Source organism: Oryx dammah, unplaced genomic scaffold (assembly GCF_014754425.2).
Source record: "Oryx dammah isolate SB20612 unplaced genomic scaffold, SCBI_Odam_1.1 HiC_scaffold_23, whole genome shotgun sequence".
Classification (NCBI taxonomy): Eukaryota; Metazoa; Chordata; class Mammalia; order Artiodactyla; family Bovidae; genus Oryx; species Oryx dammah.
In genome coordinates, this window is record NW_024070207.1 from 124,278,623 (window position 1) to 124,296,850 (window position 18,228).

Consider the following 18,228-nt stretch of genomic DNA (forward strand, 5'->3'; position numbering starts at 1 on the left):
CAAGGGAGCCCTCTAAATGCCTGAAAGCAGAACTATGGAGAAAGTCTGGCCAAAGAGTCCTCCTGATCACCAGCTATAAGATGCTGGAAAAAAGACTCTGATAGGGTCATAACTCCTGCGGCAGAGGCAGTCCGTGTCCCTGCACAGTTGAAGCCTCCAGGGTACCCACAAGCCAAGAAGCTGCACCACCTTCATGCTCAACTCTCACAGGGGCAGAGCTGCCACAAGCAAAAAAAATCTTGCGTCTATGCGGGCAGGGTTGCTTCAGTAGTGCCTGACACTTTGTGACACTGTAGACTGTGGCCTGCCTGGCTTCTCTGTCAGGGAGGGGGCTTCTCTGTCAGGGAGGGGGCTTCTACAGGCAAGAATACTGGAGCATATTGGCCAATACTGGTTGACATACCCTTCTAGAGCACTATATTTCCTGCTGCCCTAGCTGCCAACTCCCTTGAGTATCTTGTGCTGCCAGAACCCCTATGACCCAAGCAACTTCACCTCCACATCTGGCCTCACAGGGGCAAATCCAAGTCCTGCAGGGCAGCCCCAGGAGAAAAAACCCAGAGGATAATCCACATGCAGAGGTGGAAATAAAACCACAATTGCAACCCAGGGGCAGTGTTGCTAAGGAAGAAGACCCAAAGCTTTCCTACAAGCTGTAAAAGCTGCAGATTAAGTCCACACCATCAACTAGGCAGACTCTGTGTCTATGGAATATATAAAAGGACATTGAGAGCTCCCAAAAAAGAAAATGCACTAGTTCTGATAGCTGTGAACACTGGAGGCAAGAACACATAGGAGTCGGACCAGATTAGAATCTGAGCTGCCCTCAAATCAGTTACAGAGATCAGCACAGTTTTGGAGGGCATCCTAGGGAGATGAGGTGGACTGTGACACCCAGCGAGGGAAAGGACTCTTGAGAGAAGTGATGTAAGAAAAACAGGTTTTATTCTTATGGTTTGACTTCCTCTATAGATTCTTTTGATTTTTTTTTCTTTTATTTTTTCACCCCTCTGTTGTAGTTGTTGATTTTATTGGCACTATGAAATCTAATTAAGCTTTTTAGCTTTTTTTTCCCCTCAGTCACATTTTTTATTGCTGCTATAAACCTGTTTCTTTATTCTTTCTTTTTCCATTTTTTATTCTTCTTCATCATTTTAATTTTTTAATTTATTTAAAACTATTATATTTTTTTCTACATTTATTCCATGGTTTGCCTTTCCACTGTACTTTTCCCCTTGAAGATAATCTGTAATATATATAAATCTTCATCTATCTCTATTTAACTTTGCATACGTTTTCTTTCTTTCCTTCTTTTCCTCACAACATTTTGTTAGTTTTATTTTCATTGCATTCATCACCACTTGGCACCTTTCTTTGTTTTCCAGTTTGTGCTTTAGTTAGTTTTGCTCTTAACTGGTAGATATAATTTTTGGTTTCCTTCATTCACCGGGTCCATCTATTGTACTTTATTTTTTTGGATTGTTTTAATTTTGTTTAAGGGTGTATATGTGGGTGTATATATGTGTATATTTCATTATTTTAATTATTATTTGTCTGACATTGTAACTGCTATTTGTCTGCAGTTCCCATCTTTGTTTTTTTTTTTTTGGATATTTGTTTTCATCTAAATTAGTGCCATAAATAATCAACTGTCGTATTGCTGTTCCGGGATAGATCTCAAACCATGAGACTTGGAGTGGGAGCACTGACTCCAAGACTCTAGACAACCAGAGAATTTCTACCCCTAAGGAGTATCAAATAGTGGGAACTCACATGAAGGAATCCACTTGAATACAAGACCCAGCATCATCCAACCACCAGTCACACCCAGTGTAGGATACCTCATCGAAAAACAAACAAGACAAAACTGCAAACCCAATTATTAGCAGTCAGGATTACCACCTCACTCAGCTCTGCACATCAAAGGAAAGGAAAGGAAAAAAAAAACAGCACAAATCTTGCCTAATGCAAAGTTTACACAAACCACTGGACCAAACTTAGGATGTCAGAAATCGAAAGGAAGAAAGAACTCGACTTTGAAGCCTGAAATAAGGAGACTTCAAACACCATAAGTTTAAAAAAAATGATGAAAAGGCAGAGAAATGCTACATAAATAAAGGAACAAATTAGAAACACAGAAGTCCAAATAAATGAAGAGGAAAGAGGCAAATTGCCTGAAAGAGAATTCAGAATAATGTTAGTAAAGATGATAAAAAGCCTTGAAAACAGAAGGAGAAAATGCAAGAACCAATTAACAAAGACCTAGGAGAATTAAAGAATAAACATACAAAGATGAACACCACAGTTACTGAAATTAAAAATGCTCTAGAAAGAATCAGAATATCTGAATATCAGAGTATCTGAAGCAGAAAAACGGATCAGTGAATTGGAAGCTAAAAGGTTGGAAACAAATGCTGAAGAGTAAAATAAAGTAAAAAGATTGAAAAGAACTGAGGATAGTCTCAGAGAGCTCTGGGACAAAACTAAATGCACCCACATTCGAACTATAGAGGTCCCAGAAGAAGAGAGAAAAAGAAAGATTCTGAGAAGAAATTTTTAATTAATTTATTTATTTTAATTGGAGGCTAATTACCTTACAATATTGTAGTAGTTTTTGCCATACACTGATATGAATCAGCCATGGCTGTACATGTGTCCCACATCCTGAATCCCCCCTCCCACCTCTCTCCCCATCCCATCCCTCAGGGTCATCCCAGTGCACCAGCCCTGAGCACCCTGTCTCATGCATCGAACCAAGACTGGCGATCTGTTTCATATATGATAATATACATGTTTCAATGCTATTCTCTCAAATCATCCCACCCTCGCCTTCTCCCACAGAGTCCATAAGTCTGTTCTTTACATCTGTGTCTCTTTTGCTGTCTCACATATATGGCCATCATTACCATCTTTCTAAATTCCATATATATGCATTAATATACCGTATTGGTGTTTTTCTTTCTGACTTACTTCACTCTGTATAATAGGCTCCAGTTTCTTTTTTTTCCTGATAAACTTTATTTGTATAATTTTTCTGTTCTTTTTTCTTTTTAATATAAATTTATTTATTTAATTGGAGGCTAATTACTTTACAATATTGTATTGGTTCTGCCATACACTGACATGAATCTGCCATGGGTGTACATGTGTTCCCCATCCTGAAGCCCCCTCCCACCTCCTTCCTCATACCATCCCTCTGGGTCATCCCTGTGCACCAGCCCGGAGCATCCTATATCATGCATTGAACCTGGACTGGAGATTTATTTCACATATGATAATATACATGTTTCAATGTCATTCTCCCAAATCATACCACCCTCGCCTTCTCCCAGAGTCCAAAAGACTGTTCTATACATCTGTGTCTCTTTTGCTGTCTTGTATACTGGGTTATCATTACCATCTTTCTAAATTCCATATGTATGCGTTAGTATACTGTATTGATGTTTTTCTATCTGGCTTACTTCACTCTGTATAATAGGCTCCAGTTTCATCCACCTCATTAAAACTGATTCAAATGCATTCTTTTTAATGGCTGAGTAATATTCCATTGTGTAATGTACCACAGCTTTCTTATCCATTCATCTGCTGATGGACATGTAGGTTGCTTCCGTGTTCGGGCTATTATAAACAGTGCTGCAATGAACATTGGGGTACATGTGTCTCTTTCTATTCTGGTTTCCTTGGTGTTTATGCCCGGCAGTGGGGTTGCTGGGGCATATGACAGTTCTATTTCCAGTTTTTTAATGAATCTCCACACTGTTCTCCATAGTGGCTGTACTAGTTTGCATTCCACCAACAGTGTAAGAGGGTTCCCTTTTCTCCACACCCTCTCCAGCATTTATTGCTTGTAGACTTTTGGATAGCAGCCATTCTGACTGGTGTGAAATGGTACCTCACTGTGGTTTTGATTTGCATTTCTCTGATAATAAGTCATGTTGAGAATCATTACATGTGTTAGCCATCTGTATGTCTTCCTTGGAGAAATGTCTGTTTAGTTCTTTGGCCCATTTTTTGATTGGGTCATTTATTTTTCTGGAACTGAGCTACAGGAGTTACTTGTATATTTCTGATCAGCTCTAGTAATTTTCTGGTAGAGTCTTTAGGATTTTCTATGTAGAGGATCATGTCATCTGGAAACAGTGAGAGTTTTACTCCTTATTTTCCAATTTGGATTCCTTTTATTTCTTTTTCTGCTCTGATTGCTGTGGCCAAAACTTCCAAAATTATGTTGAATAGTAGTGGTGAGAGTGGGCACCCTTGTCTTGTTCCTATCTTTAGGGGAAATGCTTTCCATTTTTCACCACTGAAGATAATGTTTGCTGTGGGTTTGTCATATATAGCTTTTATTATGCTGAGGTATGTTCCTTCTATTCCTGCTTTCTGGAGGGTTTCTATCATAAATGGATGTTGAATGTTGTCAAAGGCTTTCTCTGCATCTATTGAGATAATCATATGGCTTTTATTTTTCAGTTTGTTAATGTGGTTTATTACATTGATTTATTTGCAGATATTGAAGAATCCTTGCATCCCTGGGATAAAGCCCACTTGGTCATGGAGTATGATCTTTTTAATGTGTTGTTGGATTCTGATTGCTAGAATTTTGTGGAGGATTTTTGCATCTATGTTCATCAGTGATATTGGCCTGTAGGTTTTTTTTTTTTTCTTTTTGTGGCATCTTTGTCAGGTTTTTGTATTAGGGTGATGGTAGCCTCATGCAATGAGCTTTGAAGTTTACCTTCCTCTGAAATTTTCTGGAAGAGTTTGAGTAGGATAGGTGTTAGATCTTCTCGAAATTTTTGGTAGAATTCAGGTGTGAAGCTGTTTGGACCTGGGCTTTTTTTTGCCGGAAGATTTCTAATCACAGTTTCAATTTCCATGCTTGTGATGGGTCTGTTAATATTTTCTATTTCTTCCTGGTTCAGTTTGGTAAAGTTGTACTTTTCTAAGAAGTTGTCCATTTCTTCCACGTTGTCCATTTTATTGGCATATAATTGCTGATAGTAGTCTCTTATGATCCTTTGTATTTCTGTGTTGTCTGTTGTGATTTCTCCATTTTCATTTCTAACTTTATTGATTTGATTTTTCTCCCTTTGTTTCTTGATGAGTCTGGCTAATGGTCTGTCAATTTTATTTATCCTCTCAAAGAACCAGCTTTTGCCTTTGCTGATTTTTGTTATGGTCTGTTTTGTTTCTTTTGCATTTATTTCTGCCCTAATTTTTAAGATTTCTTTCCTTCTACTAACCCTGGGGTTCTTCATTTCTTCCTTTTCTAGTTGCTTTAGGTGTAGAGTTAGGTAATTTATTTGACTTTTTTCTTGTTTCTTGAGGTATGCCTGTATTGCAATGAACCTTCCCCTTAGCACTGCTTTTACAGTGTGCCACAGGTTTTGGGTTGTTGTGTTTTCATTTTCTTTCATTTCTATGCATATTTTGATTTCTTTTTTGATTTCTTCTGTGATTTGTTGGTTATTCAGCAGCGTGTTGTTCAGCCTCCATATGTTGGAATTTTTAATAGTTTTTCTCCTGTAATTGAGATCTAATCTTACTGCATGGTGGTCAGAAAATATGCTTGGAATTATTTAATTTTTTAAAATTTACCAAGGCTAGATTTATGGCCCAGGATGTGATCTATCCTGGAGAAGGTTCTGTGTGTGCTTGAGAAAAAGGTGAAATTCACTGTTTTGAGGTGAAATGTCCCTATAGATATCAATTAGGTCTAACTCGTCTGTTGTATCATTTAAAGTTTGTGATTCCCTGTTAATTTTCTGTTTATTTGATCTATCCATAGGTGTGAGGGGGGCATTAAAGTCTCCCACTATTATTGTGTTATTGTTAATTTCCCCTTTCACACTTGTTAGCATTTGTCTTACATATTGTGGTGCTCCTATGCTGGGTATACATATTTATAATTGTTATATCTTCTTCTTGGACTGATCCTTTGACCATTATGTAGTGTCCTTCTTTGTCTCTTTTCACAGCTTTGTTTTAAAAATCTATTTTATCTGAGTATTGCTACTCTTGCTTTCTTTTGGTCTCTATTTGCATGGAATATCTTTTTCCAGCCCTTCACTTTCACTTTGTATGTTTCCCTTGTTTCGAGGTGGGTCTCTTCTGGACAACATATATAGGACTCTTATTTTTATCCATTCAGCCAGTGTTTGTCTTTTGGTTGGGGCATTCAACCCATTTACATTTAAGGTAATTATTGATAAGTATGTCCTGTGGTCACGTATGGATGTGAGAGTTGGACTGTGAAGAAGGCTAAGCGCCAAAGAATTGATGCTTCTGAACTGTAGTGTTGGAGAAGACTCTTGAGAGTCCCTTGGACTGCAAGGAGATCCAACCAGTCCATTTTGAAGGAGATCAGCCCTGGAATTTCTTTGGAAGGAATGATGCTAAAGCTGAAACTCCAGGACTTTGGCCACCTCATGCGAAGGGTTGACTCATTGGAAAAGACTCTGATGCTGGGAAGGATTGGGGGCAGGAGGAGAAGGGGATGACAGAAGATGAGATGGCTGGATGGCATCACTGACTCGATGGACATGAGTCTGAGTGAACTTCGGGAGTTGGGGATGGACAGGGAGGCCTGGCGTGCTGTGATTCACGGGGTCACAAAAAGTTGGACATGACTGAGCAACTGAACTGAACTGAACTGAACTGATGATCCCATTGCCATTTACTTTATTGTTTGGGATTCGAGTTTATACACCCTTCTGTGTTTCCTGTCTAGAGAAGATCCTTTAGCATTTGTTGGAGAGCTGGTTTGGTGGTGCTGAATTCTCTCAGCTTTTGCTTGTCTGTAATGCCTTTGATTTCTCCTTCATATTTCAATGAGATCCTTGCTGGGTACAGTAATCTGGGCTGTAGGTTATTTTCTTTCATCACTTTAAGTATGTCCTGCCATCCACTCCTGGCCTGAAGAGTTTCTATTGAAAGATCAGCTGTTATCCTTATGGGAATCCCCTTGTGTGTTATTTGTTGTTTTTCCCTTGCTGCTTTTAATATTTGTTCTTTGTGTTTGATCTTTGTTAATTTGATTAATATGTGTCTTGGGGTGTTTTGCCTTAGGTTTATCCTGTTTGGGACTCTCTGGGTCTCTTGGACTTTGGTGATTATTTCCTTCCCCATTTTAGGGAAGTTTTCAACTATTATCTCCTCAAGTATTTTCTCATGGTCTTTCTTTTTGTCTTCTTCTTCTGGGACTCATAATTTGAATGTTGGGGCGTTTAACATTGTCCCAGAGGTCTCTGAGACTGTTCTCATTTCTTTTAATTAGTTTTTGTTTTTTCCTCTCTGTTTCATTTATTTTTACCATTCTATCTTCTACCTCACTTATCCTATCTTCTGCCTCCATTATTCTACTCTTGGTTCTCTCCAGAGTGTTTTTGATCTCATTTATTCCATTATTCATTATATATTGACTCTTTTTTATTTCTTCTCAGTTAAATTCAGTTCAGTCTCTCAGTTGTGTCCAACTCTTTGTGACCCCATGAATTGCAGCACGCCAGGCCTCCCTGTCCATCACCTACTCCCGGAGTTCACTCAAACTCACATCCATCGAGTCTGTGATGCCATCCAGCCATCTCATCCTCTGTCATCCCCTTCTCCTCCTGCCTCCAATCCCTCCCAGCATCAGGGTCTTTTCCAATGAGTCAACTCTTCGCATGAGGTGGCCAAAGTCCTGGAGTTTCAGCTTTAGCATCATTCCTTCCAAAGAAATCCCAGGGCTGATCTCCTTCAAAATGGACTGGTTGGATCTCCTTGCAGTCCAAGGGACTCTCAAGAGTCTTCTCCAACACCACAGTTCAAAAGCATCAATTCTTCAGTGCTCAGCTTTCTTCACAGTCCGACTCTCACCTTGTTAAACCTTTCTTGCATCTTCTCAATCCTTGTCTCCAGGCTATTTATCTGTAACTTCATTTTGTTTTCAAGTTTTTAGATCATTTTCACTATCATTATTTAGAATTCTTTATCAGGTAGATTCCCTATCTCTTCCTCTTTTGTTTGGTTTGGTGGGCATTTATCCTATTCCTTTACCTGCCTCTTCATCTTGTTTATAGTGCTGTGTTTGGGGCAGCCTTTCCGTATTCTGGTCATTTGTGGAGTTCTCTTTACTGTGGAGTTTCCTCACTGTGGGTGGGTTTGGATGGGTGGCTTGTCAAGATTTCCTGGTTAGGGAGGCTTGTGTCGGTGTTCTGGTGGGTGGAGCTGGATTTCTTCTCTCTGGAATGCAATGAAGTGTCCAGTAATGAGTTATGAGATGTCAATGGGTTTAGAGTGACTTCAGGAAGCTGTATATTGAAGCTCAGGGCTATGTTCCTGTGTTGCTGGAGAATTTTCGTGATATGTCTTGCTCAGGAACTTGTTCGCCCTTGGGTGGTGCTTGGTTTCAGTGTAGGTATGGAGTTGTTTGATGAACTCCTGTCGATTAATGTTCCCTGGAGTCAAGAGTTCTCTGGTGTTCTCAGGATTTGAACCTAAGCATCCTGCCTCTGATTTCCAGTCTTATTCTTACAGTAACCTCAAGACTTCTCCATCTATACAGCACCTATGATAAAACATCTCTGTGGGTTGGTGGGAGTTTCTTGCCCTCCTCCTCTCTCTCATCCATCCCCAGCAGCTGGAGGGTAACCACTGACCGGACTAGAGAAGCAGCGGTGGGGAAGAGGGCAGTAGCTGCAGCAGCCGCCTCTGGCCAAGGTGCAATGCCTCCTGCTCCGCCCACCAGCCCGGGTCTCTGCCTCACTCTCATTCTGCATTTTTTAACTTTTATATAGAGTACATCATGAGAAATGCTGGTCTCGATGAAGCACAAGCTGGAATCAGGATTACCAGGAGAAATATCAGTAACCTCAGATATGTATATGACACCACCCTCATGGCAGAAAGCGAAATAAACATAAAGAGCCTCTTGATGAAAATGAATGAGAGTGCAAATGTTGGCTTAAAGCTCAACATTCAGAAAACTAAGATCATGGCATCCAGTACCATCACTTCATGGCAAATAGATGGGGAAAGAGTAGAAACAGTGGCAGACTTTATTTTGGGGGCTCCAAAATCACTGCAGATAGTGATTGCAGCCATGAAATTAAAAGACGTTTACTCTTTGGAAGAAAAGTTATGACCAAATTAGACCACATGTTAAAAAGCAGAGACATTAGTTTGCCAACAAAGTTCCGTCTAGTTAAAGTTTTGGTTTTTCCAGTAGCCATGTATGGATGTGAGAGTACAACTATAAAGTAAGCTGAGTACTGAAGAATTGATATTTTTGAACTGTGGTGTTGGAGAAGACTCTTGAGATTCCCTTGGACACCAAAAAGATCCAACCTGTCCACCCTAAAGGAAATCAGTCCTGAATATTCATTGGAAGGACTGATGTTGAAGCTGAAGCTCCAATTCTTTGGCCACCTGATGTGAAGGGTTGACTCATTTGAAAAGACCCTGATGCTGGGAAAGATTGCAGGTGGGAGGAGAAGGGGACAATAGCGGATGAGGTGGTTGAATGGCATCACTGACTCATTGGACATGAGTTTGAGTAAATTCCGGGAGTTGGTGATGGACAGGGAGGCCTGGCATGCTGCAGTCCATGGGGTCACAAAGAGTTGGACACAACTGAGCGACTGAATTGAACTGACCTGTGCGTTTTGGTTTCCATTGTTCTTTGCTCTGTACTTTCCTGACCATTATAAAAATTTCCAAACATTGAAATAAATTGAAAATTTTTTCTAGCTAATACACAAAGACTTCCTACCTAAATTCCACTGTAACCATTTTACAATATTTCCTTTGTCGTGTAACTATCCATTTGTCCATCTCTCTAACCATCTATCAATCCATCTTATTCCCTGGTGCATTTTGTGTAAATTGCAGAAAACAGTATGTGTCACCTTAAGTATTTCAATAGGGAGCTGTATTTGTTTACAAAAATTTTCCTTGGATAAAAAACTTACATGCAATGAAATATACCAATCTTTTTTTTCCAGTCATGTTATTTTTAAATTGAAGTATAGTTGGTTTACAATATTGTGCTAATTTCTGCTTTACAGCAAGGTAATTCAGTTATACACATACACATGTGTGTATATACATTGTGTGTGTGCCTGTGTGTGTATGTGTATGTACACCTGTGTATATATACACACACGTTTTTTATTTAACCTTTTTTTCCCCTACAGTATGTGGCATGTGGGATTAGTTCCCTGACCAGGGATTGAATTTGCATTCCCTGCAGTGGAATTGTGGAGTCTTAACCACTGGATGACCAGAGAAGTCCTATATATATTCTTTCCCATTATGATTTATCACAGGATACTGAATATAGTTCTCTGTGTTCTACAGTAGGAACTTGTCTATCCATTCCATATACTCTAGTTTATATCTCTTAACCCCAAACTACTACTCCATCCCTCCCCCAATTCTCTATGCCTTAGAAGCCATAAGTCTGTTCTCCATGTCCCTGAATGTGTTTCTGTTTCATACATATGTTCATTTGTGTCATATCTCATTCCACATTTAAGTGATATCATTTGGTATTTGTCTTTCTCCGTCTGATTCACTTCACTTAGTATGATTATCTGTCGGTCCATGCACGTTGACTCAAATGGCCTTATTGTTTCAGCTATAGAAATTATTGTATCCTTTTAACCATGCATAGAAGTATTCATCTGTGGTTATTTTCACGAATATATTATTAAAATGAGTTTAGTACACCACTCGGGATAGTACATCCATTTTGAGGCTGTATTAGGACTTTATATATATATGTCAGTCAATTCAGTTCAGTTGCTCAGTCATGTCTGACTCTTTGTGACCCCATGTACTGTAGCACTCCAGGCTTCCCTGTCAGTCACCAACTCCCAGAGGTTGAGCAAACTAAGGTCCATCGAGTGGGTGATGCCATTCAACTAGCTCATCTTTCTTCATCCCTTTCTCCTCCTGCCTTCAACTTTTCACTCTCCACTTTCACTTTGATCAAGAGGCTTTTTAGTTCCTCTTCACGTTCTGCCATAAGGGTGGTATCATCTGCATATCTGAGGTTATTGATATTTCTCCCGGCAATCTTGATTCCAGCTTGCGCTTCTTCCAGCACAGTGTTTCTCATGATGTACTCTGCATATAAGTTAAATAAGCAAGGTGACAGTATACAGCCTTGACGTACTTCTTTTCCTATTTGGAACCACTCTGTTGTTCCATGTCCAGTTCTAACTGTTGCTTCCTGACTTGCATATAGGTTTCTCAAAAGGCAGGTTAGGTGGTCTGGTATTCCCATCTCTTTCAGAATTTTCCACAGTGTATTGTGATCCACACAGTCAAAGGCTTTGGCATAGTCAATAAAGCAGAAATAGATGTTTTTCTGGAACTCTCTTGCTTTTTCCATGATCCAGCGGATGTTGGCAATTTGATCTCTGGTTCCTCTGCCTTTTCTAAAACCAACTTGAACATCTGGAACATAGACATTTTAGGAATCAGCAAACTAAAATGGACTAGAATGAGTGAATTTAACTCAGATGATCATTATATCTATAACTGTGGGAAAGAATCCCTAAGAAAAAATGGACTAGGCTTCATAGTCAACAAAAGATTCTGAAATGCAGTACTTGGATGCAATCTCAAAAACAAAACAATGATCTCTGTTTGTTTCCAATGCAAACCATTCAATATCACATTTAACCCAAGCCTATGCCCCGAGAAGTAATGCAGAAGAAACCAAAGCTAAATGGTTCTATGAAGACCTAGAAGACCTTCTAGAACTAACACCAAAAAAAGATGTATTTTTCAGTATAGCAGACTGGAAAGCAAAATTAAGAAGTCAAGAAACACCTGGAGTAACAGGAAAATTTGGCCTTGGAGTACAGAATGAAGCAGGTCAAAGGCTAATAGAGTTTTGCCAAGAGAATGCACTGGTTACAGCAAACACCCTCTTCCAACAACACAAGAGAAGACTCTTCACATGGACATCACCAGATGATCAATACTGAAATCAGATTGATTATATTTTTGCAGCCAAAGATGGAGAAGCTCTATACAGTCAGCAGCAAAACAAAACCTGGGAGCTGAATGTGGCTCAGATCATGAACTCCTTATTGATAAATTCAGACTTAAATTGAAGAAAGTAGAGAAAACCACTAGACTAATCAGGAATGACCTAAATCAAATCCCTTACAATTATAAGTGGAAGTGAGAAATAGATTCAAGGGATTATATCTTACAGACAGAGTGCCTGAAGAACTATGGACGGAGGTTTGTGACATTGTACAGGAATTAGGGATCAAGACCATCCCCAAGGAAAAGAAATGCAAAAAGATAAAATGGTTGTCTGAGGAGGGCTTGCAAATAGCTGTGATATGAAGAGGAGTGAAAGGCAAAGGAGAAAATGAACAATATATACATTTGAATGCAGAGTTCCAAAGAATAGCAAGGAGAGATTAGAAAGCCTTCCTCAGTGATCAATGGAAAGAAATAGAGGAAAACAATAGAATGGGAAGGACGAGATATCTTCAGGAAAATTAGAGATACCAAGGTGCCGGGAGCCAGCACGGGAGATCCCACCCATGACAAGGTCATGAGGAAGAGACCTGACGAGCAAGGTGGATCAGGACTTGAGGGACCCCCTGGACCTGCTCGAGCATCTACCCCCAAACCAGAATCTGTCTGTCTTACTATGTTGTGCCTTTCACCAACTCTTCTGACATTAACAGGGGGCTATCCCCGACACCCTTTCTCTGGAAAAAGTCAACTTAGGGCTTTAGTTAATAAGTCTCCTGGGCATGATAGGAGTGTTTCAATTCAAACCCCTCTGATAGCTTTCTAGCTTGCTTGGCAGGTTTATCCAGACTCTTGCAGCTATGCTTGTGATTGTTCACAGCCTCCCAACTGTGAGAGACATGGAAGCCTAAAACATTCTAAAAATATAGAGCCTTTCAAAGAGTTAAAAACTATTAGAGTAGTGCTGGTGTAGGATTTCACTGTTGAGCCAATGCTTGCTGCCAAGTTCCCATATCCCTTATCCACTGTGCACCTGGGAGTGCATTAGTTAACATAGTTGGAATGTAAGAAAAACAAGTAGTAGCCTTGGAATTAACCACATCAGACTTTTGAGCTAATTGGTTCTTTCTTTGTTGTAACTCACTGCACCTTTGCTCCGTGAGAATGTAACTCTGTTTAGCACTTTCTGAGGCTGACATAGATTAGAAAAATTAAAGAAAAAATACTTCAAGGGAAAATAAGTTTTCTGGTTGAGCAGCCTTTATCAAAAGAAGGTCATAAAATGTCCACAGGCCTCCAAGGCCAGAAGATAATGTACACAACATTGTTTATGGGAAAGGTATGCAGAAAAAAATCCTGATTTCAATAAAGACAAAACAGATGTAATGTTTGGGCTGACTCTGCATGACTTTGCATCTTTCACTCCCTCTATATACAAGTCAAGGTATAAAAGTTTCTTTTGAAAATAAAGTTATGGGCCTCGATGACCGAAGCTTGGTCTCCCCGTGTCATTCTCTCTCTCTCTCTCTCTCTCTCTCCTGACACCAGTGCTGTCTCTCCTGAGGGTACCCTGGATCCTGCTTGGGCTGGACCCCAGCACTAAGGGAACATTTCATGTAAAAATGGGCACAATAAAGAACAGAAGTAGTATGGACCTAACAGAAGCAGAAGATACTAACAGTGGCCTTTTTGATTTCTCAGTAGTGATATCATGATGCAGTTTAACTTTTCATATCACTGATAATAAAGCAAATGAGGCAGATTTCTAGAGGCGTCTTTTTTCATTAAATTGCATTTACCTGTTGATATTTCCTTGCTGATTGTGTAGTTTGTCCTTGTTTTTATTTCCATGTGTTAAGCCCTGGCCATTTTGCAAGGGTAGCTGTCATTAGAGCCGGGCCTCCTCATGAATACTCAGTGTCCAAGAGCCCAAGGTATAATGCTGCTGTTCCCAAAATCAGCCACAAGATGGCAGCATTTCTTCGGGTTCCCAAAACCAGCCACAAGATGGCAGCATTTCTTCGGGTTCTCTTGTTACTAGGGTAACTCCTTTAGAGGTATGTGCCATTTCTGCTTGTAAATGAGAGTAGAATGAGCTAGAGGAAGCCCCTGAAACTTTGTGTCTCCTTCCTTCTCGGATTTATCATAGTTTATATTTCTTGTTTGATCAAGCTGATCTAGAGTTGCCTTTGTTGTGGTTGTACTAATTCTTGCTCCCTTACACCCAATACACAGAGGCATTCAGCAGTGGTTATTTCCTCCAATCTGCTCTCAGAAAGTGTGTAGAACATACTCTTGCTAATTCAGTCCCTATGGATTATGTATTTGACAGGCATTTGTGGGAATCTGTGAATTTCAGCCTTCCAATGTAAGCTTTCCTCTCGCCCATCCCCTTTGTTAAGAATTAGTGTGTTCCCAGCACTGGGTGTCCATTTCACTTTGTACAGAGATAAATCCAGAGATCATCACACTGAGTGAAGGAGGTTTGATTCAAGAAACAGAGAGGTGAAGTTGCCATAGTAACAAGAGGAGAACTGGAAGAATTGCTGCCGCCTTGTGGCCTTTGTTTAGAACAGCAAAACACAGAGGACGCTAACAGAAAGAGGATACAGGCAAACACAGTTCCGTGTTTCTTTAAAAAAGCACATGACAATTTGCACATAGGGTGAATTCTAACAGATACAAACATCTAAGCTGCAAGGACATTATCACCTCTGAGCATGGATAAAGGCCACTGTCAAAAGCTGGACATGGCATTACTGGTAGAGTAAAATTGGTACAGTGGATGCATCAGGGTACTAGTGGGATGGACCTGGTAAGAGGCACTATGAGCATGACTAGAAAAGTGCACTCCCATGAGAGATAAACAAATAAATAAAAAGAGGTAGAGACACTATGATAAGCTGGATCCTCTCCTGGAATATTTCAGAAACGAACAGTTTTCAAACACCACACACCCCAAACAAGGTCCGGCACAGCATTCAGAACATCAAAGAGATGAAAGTAAAGACAGCATATCTGGACAGAGGAATGGGTAAAGAAATATGATACAGGTCTGGAATGAATTTTGAATCAAGGATTGAAATATGAATGTAGGCCATCTTCACAGATAAAGATAAATCCAGAGGCCATTTCACTGAGTGAAAGAGGGTCGATTCAAGTAACATGGGATGTAACAGAGAGGTGGGATACAAAAACCCACAGCAGAGAGCACCCACACAAAGGTGACATGGATATCCAACCTGACAAGAAACATGGATAGCAGAAGACCCTGGTGGGTGGAACGGATACATCTGGAGCTTGGGATTAATTTCTTCCCACAGATACATACAAAATACAGAATCCACAGTTAGCAAGAGTGGTAGATGAAACACGTTCTAACAACATGTAGGTGAAAACAAGCACAGCTGAATACATCTAATACTCTCAGTATCATGGAACAAGAATCCGCACACATAAAACAAATGCATCCTTGTCAAACAAATACAATAGGAAGTTTTACTTTAAATAAAATTCAAGAGTGATGAGATAGTAGGTTTGGTGTCATCTTCTGCCTCGTTCTACTCTAATGTACAACCAGGCTTGACAAAAACTCTCAGGTGGCAGGGGCCATCTTAAAAGAGGAGGGGATAAAGAAATTTTGCAGCGTGGAGGATTTTCTTTGTAACCACAGCCTTAAAACTATCACTGATGGACATCTGATATTCACAAGGCTGCTGGACTCGACATGACACCTACCCTTGAACAAGTGAGGGGTCACACACCCAAAAATAAATAAAAGCAAACACACACACAAAACAAAACTGGGACACTCTCAGGAAGAAAACTTCATCAGGTAAATACAACTCAAAGTGCTTTCAAAATGCAAAAAGCCCATTAATAGTGCTCCATAAGGTTTCTTATCAGAGATACAAAATCTAAACTACCACGAGACATCAAGTTTGAGCACTGAAAAAGGCCACCATGGGAAACGGTCCAGACCAGAAATGGTAGATTATCATTAGTCATTGGGATCCTTTTATAGAAATGGGGGCGTATCAGTGGGAGGAGCCTGTATAAGAATCACTGTCCAAGTGCCTTTATACGAAAAAAAAAAAGAGAGAGAGAGAGAGAGAGAAAGAAAGTATGTCATGGCCTCTCCACCCCTAGGACACTTCAGAAATACACAGATTTCGAAAATCACACACCCCAGGGAATGCACTGTGGCAGCATTCCCAATGCCCAGAGATGAAAGTCAAGAAAGAACACAAGGATGGAGAGATGGATGAATCAAGGAATGGGATACAGGTTTACAATGGAATATGACCCAGGCATTGAAACAAGGACATAATGTCATTGACAGAGGTACAGATAAGTGTGGTGATAATCAGAATCCGTGAAGAAGGACAGATTAGAGACAGGTCATATGACTTACCATTCAAACAATATTGCTGGCAGTGAGTGTCCCAGCTGAGGTGAACTGCCAAAGGCAAAAAAACGTCTTGTGTCTATGTACGCAGGGTCACTTCAGTAGTGTCTGACTCTTTTCAATCCTGTAGACTGTGGCCTGCCAGGATTCTCTATCAGGGAGTGGGGTTATACAAGGAAGAATACTGGAGCATATTGGCCAATACTGGTTGCCATAACCTTCTAGAGTACTATATTTCCTGTTTCTCTTGTTAACAACTCCCCTGAGTACCTGGTGCAGCCAGAGGCCCTGTGACCCAAGCAGCTGCCCCACCTACACACCTGGCCCTCACAGGGGCAAACCCAAGTCTTCCAGGGCAGCCTCAGGAGCAAACCTCAGTGGACGAACCTCATGCATAGATGGAAATAAAACCACAATTGAAACCAGGGCCAATGTGCCAAAGAAGAAGACCGAAAACCTTCCTACCAGCTGTACAAGCTTCAGATTAAATCCACACGATCAACTAAGCTGACTCTGTCTATGGACTATATAAAATGACATTGAGAGCTCCCACAAAAGAAAATGCACTAGTTCTGATAGCCGTGGACATTGGAGGCAAGAACACATAGGAGTAGGACCAGATTAGAATCTGAGCTGCCCCCACAGCAGGTCCAGAGATCAGCACAATGTTGGAGGTCATCCTAGGGAGGTCAGGTAGACTGTGACTCCCAGCAAGGAAAAGGACTCTGACAGCAGTGTATCAAGATAAACATCCATTTTTCTTATGTTTTGGCTTGTGCTGTAGAGTCTTTCAGATTTCTTTTTCTTTTATCCCCCCTGCCATTGTAGTTACCACTTTACTGGCACTATGAAATCTAATTAAGATTTTGAGCTTTTTTTTTTCCCTTAGTCACATTTTTTATTGCTGTTATAAACTTCTGCTTCTCCATTGGGCTTTTGCATTTCTGTGGAGTTTTTCTTTTTTTTTTTCTTTTATCTTTTTGTAATTTTAATTTTTACATTTTAAAACCTATTATTTTTTCTATGTTAACTTTGCACATCTCTTCTTCCTTTCCCCTCAACATGTTATTTTCATTTTCATTTCTTTATTCCCCAATTAGAACCTTACTTTAGTTTTGTTTTCCAGTTTGCTCTTTAGTTTTGTTCTGGTAGATATAATTTTGGTCTCTTTTGTTCACCAGGTCCATTTAATGTACTTTATTTTTGTTGGACTCTTTTGATTTTCCTTATGAGTGTATATGTACGTGTGTATATTCAGTCACAATTTCTATTGTTGTTATAAACCTCTGCCTCTACGATGATCTTTTCCTGTTCTGTGGAGTTTTCTTTTTTTGTTGTTGTTTTGTTCCTTTTTATTTCTTCTTCTGTTTTTTTCCCTCTTTTTTATGATTTTAATTTTTAACTCTTTTTAAACTTATCATATTTAAACCTATTATATTTTTCTACATGTATGCCTTTATTTGCCTTTCCTACTCTTCTTTTCTTCTTACAGTAAATCTTTAATGTATATAAATTTTCTTTATATACCTTTATTTAATTTTGCATATCTATTCTTTCTTTCATTTCCTCTCAATATATTTGTTACTTTTGTTTTCATTGCTTTATTCCAAATTGGCATTTTGTTTTAGTTTTGTTTTCCAGTTTGTGTTATAGTTAGTTTTGTCTTTAACTGGTAAATATAATTTTTTATTTATATTGTTTGCCAGCTAAATCTACTGTATTTTTGTTGGACTCTTTTCACTTTTCTCATGGGAGTATATGTATATGTTTATATTCCATTATTTTAATTATTTTTTGCCTGGTTTTGTAACTGCCATTTGACTGTGTTTCATTTT

The 18,228-nt window shown here is 39.5% G+C and overlaps 1 long non-coding RNA gene across 1 annotated transcript; it reads left to right on the plus strand.

Moving 5' to 3' along the window:
- Window positions 1-1,380: 1,380 nt before the first annotated feature.
- On the plus strand, window positions 1,381-17,702 carry LOC120882467. Its single transcript, XR_005725510.1, has 3 exons — window positions 1,381-1,396; window positions 13,425-13,429; window positions 17,532-17,702. It is a non-coding gene; the product is annotated as an uncharacterized LOC120882467 (long non-coding RNA).
- Window positions 17,703-18,228: the final 526 nt, after the last annotated feature.